At 40.5% G+C, this 12334-nt stretch overlaps 1 pseudogene; it reads left to right on the top strand.

Annotated features, from left to right (window-relative positions):
• The first annotated feature begins 7338 nt into the window (after nucleotides 1-7338).
• On the top strand, nucleotides 7339-11896 carry LOC144305109 (large ribosomal subunit protein eL8 pseudogene; annotated as a pseudogene).
• The last annotated feature ends 438 nt before the right edge of the window (nucleotides 11897-12334 follow it).

Genomic DNA, 12334 nt, shown 5'->3' with positions numbered 1-12334 from the left:
TGGGGGGGTGGGGAGTGTCTTCTGATTTGCTCTAATCTGTATCTAATTTATAAACTCCATGTAAAATCTATTTTTTTCAAGACTAAAGACACATTCAACATTTTTTAAGAGCCCAGAACAAATTACAGCAATCACACAATATTAGTAAAAATAGAGAGGATCAGAAGCTACCCCTTTTCTCACTTCCTGAGACTATACAGCCTCTGCAGTCAGGATGTTCTCAGGTTCTACTGCAGTATTAAAAAAAAAAGAGAACAAGAAAAGAAAGAAGAACATAAATGCTCTGGCTGCCTAGGTGGCTCAATCAGTTAAGTGTCCACCTTCGACTCAGGTCATGATCCCAGGGTCCTGGGATGGAGCCCCACATTGGGCTCCCTGCTCAGTGGGGAAGCCTAGTTCTCCCTCTCCCGTTCTGCCCACTTGTGCTCTCTGGTTCTCTCTCTCTCTCTCTCTCTCTCTCTGTCAAACAAATAAATAAAATATTTATAAAACAAACATAAATGCCCTGCAGAACCTGGGTGGCTGAGTCGGTTAAGTGTCTGCCTTCAGCTCAGGTCATGAGCCTGGTATCAAGTCCTGATTCCTCTGCCTGTGCTCTCCCTCTCTTCAAAAACAGAACACAATGCTCTGGTGACTCTGAATTCTTCTGAAGTAAGTTTCCATTCTGAGGTCTAACGAGGAGCAAGCTAAGGCATGTCCTACAGATCCCATTTTACAGATAAAAACTAAAAACCCAGAGAGTTCCCTTGACCCTTACACAATGTGAGGAGTTAGCAAAAAGACACTTATCTATGAACCAGAAAGTTAGCCCTCACTGGACATCAAATCTCCTGGCACCTTGATTTTGGACTTCCCAAGCTCCCAAACTATGACACATAAATTTCTATTGTTTATTAGTCACCCAGTCTATGGTGTTCTGTTATAGCAGCGTGAACACACTAAGACACTTTCTTATATCAGTAGCAGGACAAACAAATAAGATGTGATATAATTTATCCACATGCTGTCCAGTGAATCGATAAAAGAACTGAATAAGAACTCAATATTTTTCATTTCTGGACTTCAGTTTCACCAACACATCAGACCCAATCTTAAAAGATATCCATCTTCCTCTACCAATTCATTGTAATTTAAATAGAATAACTAATGGATGGGAGTACCGTACATATAGAACAAATTAAAAATGAAGGTATTTATTTTCATCTGTTGATTTTATTTATTCCATTTATTTTCCCCAAATTGATCTAAAACATCTCAGGCAACTGAACCAGGCAAAGAATATATATATCTCACACTGTTATCTTCAATGATAGTGACAGCCTGAATTAATTTTATAGAAAGTAATTTAGCATTGACTGGTTAAATATACAAACTACCAGTCTGAAGCAGAGATATTGCCAGACTCTTTCAAATTAGAGACAAAAAATAAAAAATAAATGTTTGGAGATTAGATCACAAATTGGAACTGTCTTAGAAGGCAGTTCAAATGTAAAAAAGAAATAAATTATCTGAATTCAAAATATTTCATCCCATCCATCAGTGACAAAAGCAGCAGCATTTTCTTCTTCTGATCATAATATTAAAACCCAAGCTAATTATTTTTTAACAGACAATTTCAGGGAAGGTATGCCTTCATAGCCCTATCCTGTTTTGCTCCATCATAGAGTATATTTTACAAGGGATTCTTTGATGATCTTTAAACAGACAGTAACTACAGAGAGAAAAAATTAACAGAACTTGTAGAGTTGAAATTTTAAATCTCTTTAAATACCATACATCTTCCTGAGAGACTTTATGTTTAATTTCTGGTTCTAGGGATCCCTGGGTGGCGCAGTGGTTTAGCGCCTGTCTTTGGCCCAGGGCGCGATCCTGGAGACTCGGGATCGAATCCCACATCGGGCTCCCGGTGCATAGAGCCTGCTTCTCCCTCTGCCTGTGTCTCTGCCTCTCTCTCTCTCTCTCTCTCTCTCTCTCTCTCTCTGTGTGACTATCATAAATAAATAAAAATTTTTAAAAAATTTTAAAAAATAAAAAAAAATTTCTGGTTCTACCCCTTTCTTGGGGGAAGGGAGGGAAGTAACCTGGTATTTAAGAATGTAGCTTCTGGAGCAAGAGACCTGGGGTCATATTTCCCCCCTGTGGCTGAGTTTCCTATCTCTGAAATGAAAATGATAAAAGCACCAGCCTCAGCCTCAGCCGAGTGGAGTGGGGCTTGCTTGAGATAAGCTTCTGGCACATAATAGGCCCTCTACAAATACTTGCTTGCAATAATAGAATGCACATTATCTCCACTTTGGTTTTCAAAATAGTTCTGTTAGGAAAATTTTTTATTTAATAAACACCCAAGGGCTATTGCTATTTTTTAAAACTAGAAATAAACCTGATTATGATAGCAGTGTTAAAGAAAATCCCACCAGGGACCTCAGACAACAATTTTGTTTTTTATCATCTGAATTGCTGCTTTTTGATCTACCATACTACCACAAATCACTTTTCCTTAATATGCCCTAAAAGGGTTACCCAATAATGACAAGCAAGAAATTAAAATTCAGGGAACTCTCAGTAGTTGGTAATGCCAAACAGATTAATCTTACTATTGTTCTGCTTTTCTAAAGAATCTCCAGCATCTATCCCACAGCTGTACATTTGAGCTTGTATGTTTGAGGCGCTACAACAACTTTATGCTGGGGGGTGGGGGGTCCAGAAATGAATGAGACTGGTCCCTGCTCTTCAGGCTCTCAAGGGACTCACAGTGAACTGGGGACGCTCCATGTGTGCACAATCCCATGATGGCAAAACCACAATGGAAGTTAAAGCAGCAAAAGGCTCTTGACAGCCTGGGCCCGCCTGGAGCTCCGATCTCATCCTGGACTGCTCTCCCTCTCATGAACACATGCCAGCCATTGTGGCCTCCACGTCATTTTTAAGCATACCAAGTTTGCTCCAACCTCAGACATTTAGGCTTCCCTGTGTCTGGACTACACTTCCTTTGAAGTTCATGAGTTGGTTTCCCACTATCATTCAGCTCTCAGCTCAAGGGTTCCTCCTCAGAGAATACATCCCTGATTACCTGGTCATAAGTAGCTCAGTTTAGTGGTCTCAACAACATACATTTATAATCTTACATTCCTGTAGGCCAGAAGACTGACACTGGTGTCACAGGTGCTACATGTCAGCAGGCTGCATTGCTTTCAGGCCCATCCTGGGGAGGATCCGCTTCCTTGCCTTTTCCACTGTGTAGGACATTTTGTTCTATGGTTCATGGTGCCATTCCTTCATCTTCATAACCAGCAATTCTGCTCCTTTTTCTACCATTCTCTTTCTCTGACCAGAGCTGGGAAAGCTCCTCCTTGTTTAAGAACTTGTGATTTGATTGGAACCACTCGAATAATCCACCATGCTCTCCCTATCTTGAGGTCCTTAACCTTAATCACGTCTGCAAAATCCTCTTTGCCATGCAAGATAACATACAGCCCAGGATTAGGAGGTGGACATCTTCAGGGACTCATTATTCTACCGGCCACACTTCAACTTCTAGCAGTTTCTGTCTGTTATGCTTTTTACTTTCTTGCTATTTTTTATAGCACTACATGAAATTCTCTTGTTTATTTATTTACCTATAATTTACTTATTAGCATGTATTTCTTTATTAGGTGAAAATTCCCCCTTCCACCCATTTCCTCTACACTAGTCTATATTCTTGAGAATGAGAATTTGGTCTGCCTTGATCACAGCAGCATCCCCAGGCCCTGGAGTGGCATCTGGCACAGTGTAGGCTCTCAGTGAATTCTTGTTAAGTGAGTAAGTAAACTCTGCCTTCATAATTGGCACAAGCTATAGAAAGGACACGCTGCCTAATTTAAGTCCTGATTATAAGGGGATTGTCAAGTGAACTTCACAGCATGTGCAGGAGAGAGCGGACTCATCAGAGAATGACAGCACTGCTTTTGAAGGAGTAAGCCAAGGATGAGAGGCTGGAAAAAATGAGTCCGAGGCAAATCACCAAAATCTTTCCAGACTCCATCTTGCATGTAATGAGAGCCATTGAAGGATTCTAGATGGAGGAGTAATTTGATTGCCTCTGCATTTGAAAAGATACTATGTCACCGGTGTCATTGTCAAAGAAGATCATTTGGGGGATGCCTGGGTGGCTCAGTGGTTGAGCGTCTGCCTGCGGCTCAGGGCATGAGCCTGGTCCCGGGATTGAGTCCTGCATCAGGCCCCTTGTGAGGAGCCTGCCTCTCCTTCTGCCTGTGTCTTTGCATGTCTCTCATAAATTAATTAATTAAAATCTTAAAAAAAGAAAAGAAGAAGAAGAAGATCATTTGGAGGAAAGCCAAATGGAAGCCCAGAAAGTGAGTTTTGTCCTATTTTCCATGGTTTTCACTGATAAATCTGACAAATGAATGAATGCCAAAGTGTTAACAGAGAATTGTTAGTAGAAAATCCATCTCTTTTTTCTAGGTAATGTGTATTATAATAGTGACTATTGGAGATCATTTTCTTCTTTCCCCTAGCAACTGGGCAAGATTTGGGGAAGCATATTCAGTTGCCTTCTTAAGATTTCCTGAAATCTTAAAGAAGACAGGGTATATAAGAGAGAGAGAGGAAAAAAAAGAAAGAACTAAAAGATTCAGTTTTATATGTTCCAGTCTAGCAATGTCATCCAAAGTTACATTTGGCAAGACATTGTAGCTGTCTTTTTCTCATTTGCTCCAACCATGCAATGGTATAATCAAAACAAAACAACATTGCTGTACAAAGACAGCTTATAACTAAGTGGTAACGGAGAGAGAAGAGAGTCGAAGATGACAGCACAGTTTCAAATGCGGGTGACATGGGTAATGAGGTTTCAAAAACAGAACGGAGAAATGACAGCAGGAAACTCTGATAGGTTCATGAGGTCAGGAGATGATGTGTTCAGTTTTAAACATTTGGTTTCATGCTCCATTCTCATTTCGTTCTACTATCTACTCAGATCATATTAAGCACAAAGACAGGTGTTAGATTTGGGGAGTTATAGACTCACTTCCTAATCAAAATTTTCATATGAAAAGCACAATTGGCTAGTGCTACTCTGGCGAAAGCAGAACAGGTCAGACATCAAACAAATAAAAAACCCAAGGTATTTGATAAGTAGCGAAACCTTTCCCTCACCTCTCTCCTTTTGCCTCTCATTTCTCAACTGATTAATTTTGAACATTTAATAAAATATGTGAAAATTCAAATATTAATTGTTTTGGATTCTATTACTTTCCGGTTTAAGAAAAATGAATTGTTTTAAAAACAATAGTTTCACCACCCCTAGTTCGTTTCCCAGAGTGGTGGAGGGGGAGGAGGGCGGGTGGTGGGGGTGAATGGGTGACGGGCACTGAGGGGGGCACTTGATGGGATGAACACTGGGTGTTATTCTGTATGTTGGCAAATTGAACACCAATAAAAAATAAATTTATTATTTAAAAAAATAAAAAATAAATAAAACCACTCTTGTACCAAAAAAACAAAAAAAACAAAACAAAACAATAGTTTCATAGAAACCACTAAATTTGTATGCAATTCTTTGAGCAAAAATAATCATGACCATCCTTATTGTTGATGTTTAAAACTGGCTTTTTAGATTAATCATGATTGATAACATTTCAGGGAACCAAAGTTAGGGAAGGGGATTCAACTAGCTTAAGCACAAAATGATTTATACAGTTAAGGAATTGCTAGTTGTATATTGAGGACTGCATGAATTAGTGATGATCTGTGAGAAACAAAAAGAATGAGAGAACTGCCTAGTTTGAATCCTGGTGAGGATATCAAGCAACAGAGACACATTCATTGCTGATGGGAAGCCAAAGGGTACAATCACACTGGAAAACAGTTTCTTTTCTTTTTTAAGATTTATTTATTTATTCCAGAGAGAGTATGTGTGTGTGTGTATGTGTGTGTGTATGTATGTGTGCATGAGTCAGGGGAGCAGTAGAGGGAGAGAATCTTTAAGCAGACTCCTCACTGAGCGCAGAGCCCAGCCCAAGGCTCCATCTCATGACCCATGAGACCATGACCTGAGCCAAACCTAGAGTTGGACACTCAACCAGCTGAAGCAGTCAGGTTCCCCTTGACAGTTTCTTTTTTTTTTTTTTTAAAGATTTTATTTATTTATTCATGATAGTCACAGAGAGAGAGAGAGGCAGAGACACAGGCAGAGGGAGAAGCAGGCTCCATGCACCGGGAGCCCGACGTGGGATTCGATCCCAGGTCTCCAAGATCGCGCCCTGGGCCAAAGGCAGGCGCCAAACCGCTGCGCCACCCAGGGATCCCCCCTTGACAGTTTCTTACAAAGCTTACACATAGTCTTGTTATGTGATCCAGCAATCACACTCCTAGGGTTTTTTTTCCCCAAGTTAAAAACTTATATCCACATGAAAACCTGCATATGAATGTTTATAGCAGCATTATTCATAATATCCCCAAACTGGAAGCAACCAAGATGTCTTTAATGGGTGAGTGGATAAACAAGTAGAATAATACTCAGCAATAAGAAGATAGAACCTATCAAACCATGAAAAGACATGGACGAATTTTATATAAATTTTTTTTTATTTTTATTTATTTATGATAGTCACAGAGAGAGAGAGAGGCAGAGACACAGGCAGAGGGAGAAGCAGGCTCCATGCACCGGGAGCCTGACGTGGGATTCGATCCCGAGTCTCCAGGATCGCGCCCTGGGCCAAAGGCAGGCGCTAAACCGCTGCGCCACCCAGGGATCCCCATGGACGAATTTTAAATGCATATAGCTAAGTTTAAAAAGCCAGTGTGAAAAGACTATAATGTTGCATGATTTCAACTATATGAGACAAAAAGATCTGTGGCTGCCAGTGGTTGGGGACAGAGTGGGATAAATTGGTAAACCACGGGGGATTTTTAGATGTTGAAACCATTCTGTTTGATATTGACATGGGAGACAAACATGACACTACGCATCTGTCAAAATCCATAGAACTATTCAACACAGAGTGAACTTTAGTGTAAATCATGTACGTTCGTGAACAATAATATATCACCATTGGTTCAGTACTTGTAACAAATGTACCACACAGATGCAAAATGTTAGTAGCGGAAACTGGTGTATAGGGTGGTGGTATATGGAAACTAACTCTATGTACTTACTACCTCCTTGATTTTCTGTAAAACTACAACTATTCTAGAAACTGGTCTATTAATTTTTATTAATTAAAAAGAAAAAAAGCACTATTCTGACATTACAAAATTATGTCAGTACCAATGCGCAGCTGCCTTCCAGAATAGTTTACACAAAGAAAGGGCTATCATGCACCTGGATTGCCCAAGATGTTCTCAGCTTACATCAGGTATTCAGGTATAATTATTAACTGAGCCTCTCCTTGTTCTCAGAAATATTTCATTTGGGATGATAAATTACAGTCGCTGTACTTAGAAGGAAAAAGGGAAGTAATGTCTCTTTAACATCTGTCTTCGAATGCGAGGAACTGGGCTATGCCCTTTCCTTAGTGTCTCATTTAAGCCTCACAATGTTCCCGCGAGGATGATTTTGTCTTCCCCAATTTGCAGATGGAAAAGCTGAAGCTCAGGAGCTCATTTATCCAAGACCATACAATTCATCACTGGCAGATCCTGCAATTACACCTTCATCTCTATGACTCCAAAGCTCATGCACTTTCTACTGTAGTATTAGAATGCTGGAGAAAAGCCAGGTGATCTTTGAACATTCTTTCCAGACCTTATAATTCTTGAAAGAATTCTGTGGTAGCTACACTACTGAGGTAGTAGAAAGTAGAGATTATATGTAAAGAGAGTCTCCTTTATAAAACCCCTGAGAAATTTTGTCAATAGATTATGATGATGTCACAGTTATTGTCTGCACCATCCCTGGGCCATCTGACAATAATGACATCTGTAACCCATTTTTCCCTTAAGTACCATCATGGATGGCACCCAGATTTATTACCTGGTCTCAGTAAAGAAAAGCTATTAATTTGTGCCACTACACCTCTGCAGCCAGAAAGGAATCCTTGGGGAAATAGAGAGCTCTGCTGACCATGGCACCTCACTATTCTCACTGCCCGAAAACTCCAAACCAACCTTTTCCTTATTTGATCTCAATACAGCTAGGCTTGTTTCAAAGACTGTCATCTCCTGGTCAGGTCATGTTCTTCACTTCCAAATTCTCAGAGTACATCAGCCATCCCAGACACTTGCCATCCTTCAAAAACCAAACCAAAACAAAACAAAAGGCCTGCCTAGACATCATATTTTCAGTTATGACAAAAGAATAGTAGCAGCTACTGGATTAGAACTTGTTTTGTAAAGAATCTCTTCAAAAGATGGTTGAGCTTTCCTGGCTAGGTGGGATTTTCAAAAAGTAGTTAATGAACTTTGTTTGCTCTTTGTGTGTGCATTAGGAAGCAGCTTGTATAGCAGATACAAGCATCATCTCAGGAATCAGACACACCTAGGCTGAGTACCAGCTCTGCCACTTTTAATCCTACCAATAATACCTTCATATTATATATTTCTCTGCTCCTCAGTTTCCCCATGTTAGAAATAGAGGCAATAGAAGTAGTTATCTTATAGGATTATGGGCTTAAATACATCATAAGAGAGACTTAGCCTTACAATGTAAGGTCCCTACAGTTAAATACCCAGGTTAATATGGCAGTTTGTAAAGTGTGGCCTGCAGACTCCTGGGGTCCCTAAACTTTGGAAGGGGACTCATAGGGTCAAAACTGCCCTTAGTACAAACATTAGGACATTATTTGCCGTTTCCACTCCCATTCTCACAAGTGTAAAATGGAGTTTCCCAGAAACTACATATGAGAGATATTGCAACCAATAGAATGCAGACACAGATATGAAAAAGTCTAGCTGCCTTCTTTTAAACCAGAAGAGATTTGCAAAATTATAAAGCAAATACCACTCTTCTCAGAATTTTTTCCTTTTGGAAAATATAGTTATCTTACATACAAAATATGTTATTTATGTTAACATGTAATGGGCTTACATTATTATAATTAAATGAATTAACACATATTTTTAAATATCCCAGTTTTAATTTTGAATACAGTGAGTATCAATGGCTATAACTTACATAATCAGAGCTCTTTGAGGCCTTAAACAAATTTTAAGAGTGTAAAGGGGTCCTGGGACCAAGGAAACTGAGAACTACTAATCTAGTACAAGCCTGGCACATGATAACCATTTAATAAATAATTATTGAATGACTAGCATAAGGCTTGGCTTAAGGTAGTTGCTCAATAAATGATAGTGCTATTGCTTCTGGTGGCGGTGATGTGTTGATGGTAACAAGGAAAATCATGATGTGGGGTATGGTATGCTGGGAGTTTTCCACCTGATTGAAGTTAATATAATGGTAATTTTTGATGAAAATCTTACCTTGCCTTAGGAATGATAGATGTGAGTTAGAGTTTAATGTAATACAAAATTATTTTCAGTCTTTAGACTCTCTTTTTCTTAGCTTATTCTTTTCTTAATAAAAAAATTTTATTTATTTATTCATGAGAGATACACAGAGAGAGAAGCAGAGACCCAGGCAAAGGGAGAAGCAGGCTCCATGCAGGGAGCCTGATGTGAGACTCGATTCCGGGTCTCCAGGATCATGCCCTGAGCTGAAGGCAGAGGCACCCAACCACAGAGCCACCTAGGAGTCCCATAGCTTATTCTTGTCTTGATGGGGATCCTCATTCTCTTCCTACCTGAAGCACTTTGGAATTGAGCCAAAGTCTGAAAAATCCAGAATGCTATGGATAGCACCCGACTAAATAATCTGGAAGTTAGGATCTCTTGGTTCTACAAATTAAAGGGCCATGGACATATACTTAATATTTACCATGAAAATTGGATGAGAAAACATGCCTTGAAAACTTCTCAACAGACTGCACAGTGGAGGCTCCCATCTCCCCAGTCCTCCTCTCAATTTTTCCTTCCTCCTGCAGGCTCTAGGACAGCTACTGGAGTGTAGATTTTCATTTTGTCTGGATATGGTGGCGCCTTAGCTCTCCATGAACAACAACAACAAAAATTCCTTGTTAGTAGGGTTTGCCAAGTTCCATGGTGTAAATACTCCCACCATGGCCAGTTTCAAGCTGCTGATGTGATGTTACTGAACTCTAAGTTGGGACAAGAAGCTCTGACAGCTGGTTTCCACTGGTTTCCAGTTCACCACCGGTTCTGGCTCTGAGCTATGACTTTGAGTCCAACTCCTTTCCTGGCTTTCCTAGATTTTTTATTGCTGGCCCCACCTTCTCACCCAATTTTGCTGACCAATCGTTCCAGGTACTCACTGTCCTCAGGTCTCAGGATTATCTCCTGCTACTTTTGCTCTTGGAGCTTGAGCTAACATTGCCATCTCTGGGTCCTAAAAACCTTCCTTTTTAGGATTTTTTTAGAAAGAAAAAGGCCTCTTTCTTCTATAAAATCTTCTCAGAATGCACACAGGTATCATTCATGTCTCTCCCAAAATGACAAAGCATATTGAGGGACAATATTTAATCTTAGTAATGGTAACATTACTGGTTGTCCAAAAGATAGCAATATGGTGTCAAGGAAACAGCTCTTTTACTGCAAAGAGAGAACCACACTCCTAATTTTGCTACTCATATACTGAATGGTCATGGGCAAGTCACTGTGATGCTGTGAGCCTTGACTTTCTCATTTGTAAAATGAAGGTCATGAAACACATGATTTCAAAGAATATTTTCCATTCCTTAACTTCTACTTTTCTAGAGTTGAGGTACTTTATATAAACAAAAATCATAGAAACTACTCCTATTGTTAAAAATTCAACGTCCTTTTGATTTAGAAACAAGTCACTATCACCATGTTCTATTTTATATTCACCTTTTCATAATATTCCATGTTAAATATAATTCGGCCCATCATCAGCCTTCATCTCAATTCCTCTGTAAGATCCACTTCATACCTTTCCATATGATAAAACGATGGATAGGCACTTTTGAAGAGTGGATTAAGCAAGTATTAAAGTAGTGATTTTTAACTAACTTTATAAAAGTGATCGTGTCTCAAAGAATTAAAAGGGAAAAAGTACCTAGGTGAAAAACTCCTAAAAAATGAAAGTTTGACTCAATCCTCCAGCAACCCAAGGAAAGAAGGGAAAGGAGAAGCCGGCGGCCCTGGCCCCTGCTGTTGTGAAGAAACATGAGGCCAAGAAGGTGGTCAATCCCCTGTGTGAGAAAAGGCCCAAGTATTTTGGCATCGGACAGGACATCCAGCCCAAGAGGGACCTCAACCGCTTTGTCAAATGGCCCCACTACATCCAGCTACAACTGCAATGGGCTATTCTCTATAAACATCTAGAAGTGCCTCCCACAATTAACCAGTTCACCCAGGCCTTCAACAGCCCAACTGCTTAAACTGACCCACAAACACAGACCAGAGACAGCAAGAGAAAAAGCAGAGCTTGTTCCAGGCTGAGAGGAAAGCTGCAGGCAAAGGAGAGGCTGTCGGTCCTTCAAGCTGGGGTTAATACGGTCACCATCTTGGTGGAAACCAAGAAGGCTCAGCTGGGAATGATCACCCATTCTGTGGATCCCATTGAGCTGCTGGTCTTCCTGCCCATCCTGTATCATAAGACAGAGGGTTCCCTACTGTGTTATCAGGGGGAAGGCCTGGGGCATCTAGTCCACAGGAGGACCTGCACCACCATTGCCTTCACACAGGTTAGCTCGGAAGACAGAGGAGCTCGGGCTAAGTCATCAGGACCAATTACAGTGACAGATATGATGGCATCTGCTGCAACTGGGGAGGCAACGTCCTGGGTCCGACCTCAGTGACTCTCATCACCAAGCTGGAAAGAGCAAAGGCTAAAGAACTGGCCACCAAACTGGGCTGAGTGGACACTGTCGAATTTTTTGTACATAAAAGTAATAAATGGTTCTCCATCAGCCGGGGATGGGGAGTGGTGGTAGGGGTAGCTTGGGGGATGAAGTTTGTGTGGCACCTGGGTGGCTCGGTCGGTTAAGCTTCTGCCTTCCGCTCAGGTCATGATCTTGGGGTCCTCAGACTGAGCCCCAAGTCGGGCTCCCTGCTCAGCCAGGAGCCTGCTTTTCCCTCTCCCTCTGCTCCTCCCCCTGTTTGTGCTCTTTGGTTCTCTCGCTCTCTCTCTCTCTCTGTCGAATAAATCCATACAACCTTTTTTTAAAAAAAAAAAAAATGAAAGTTTGTGATTCTTAAATATTTTTTAGCATGCCGCTGATGAAGTGTTTTCTGTATAACTACACTTTCAAGGTCTAAAAGGAGCTATTAGGAAAAATGATTTGAGAAAATATTT

Source organism: Canis aureus, chromosome 35 (genome assembly GCF_053574225.1).
Source record: "Canis aureus isolate CA01 chromosome 35, VMU_Caureus_v.1.0, whole genome shotgun sequence".
Taxonomy (NCBI): Eukaryota; Metazoa; Chordata; class Mammalia; order Carnivora; family Canidae; genus Canis; species Canis aureus.
This window is presented reverse-complemented; position numbering and strand designations above follow the sequence as displayed.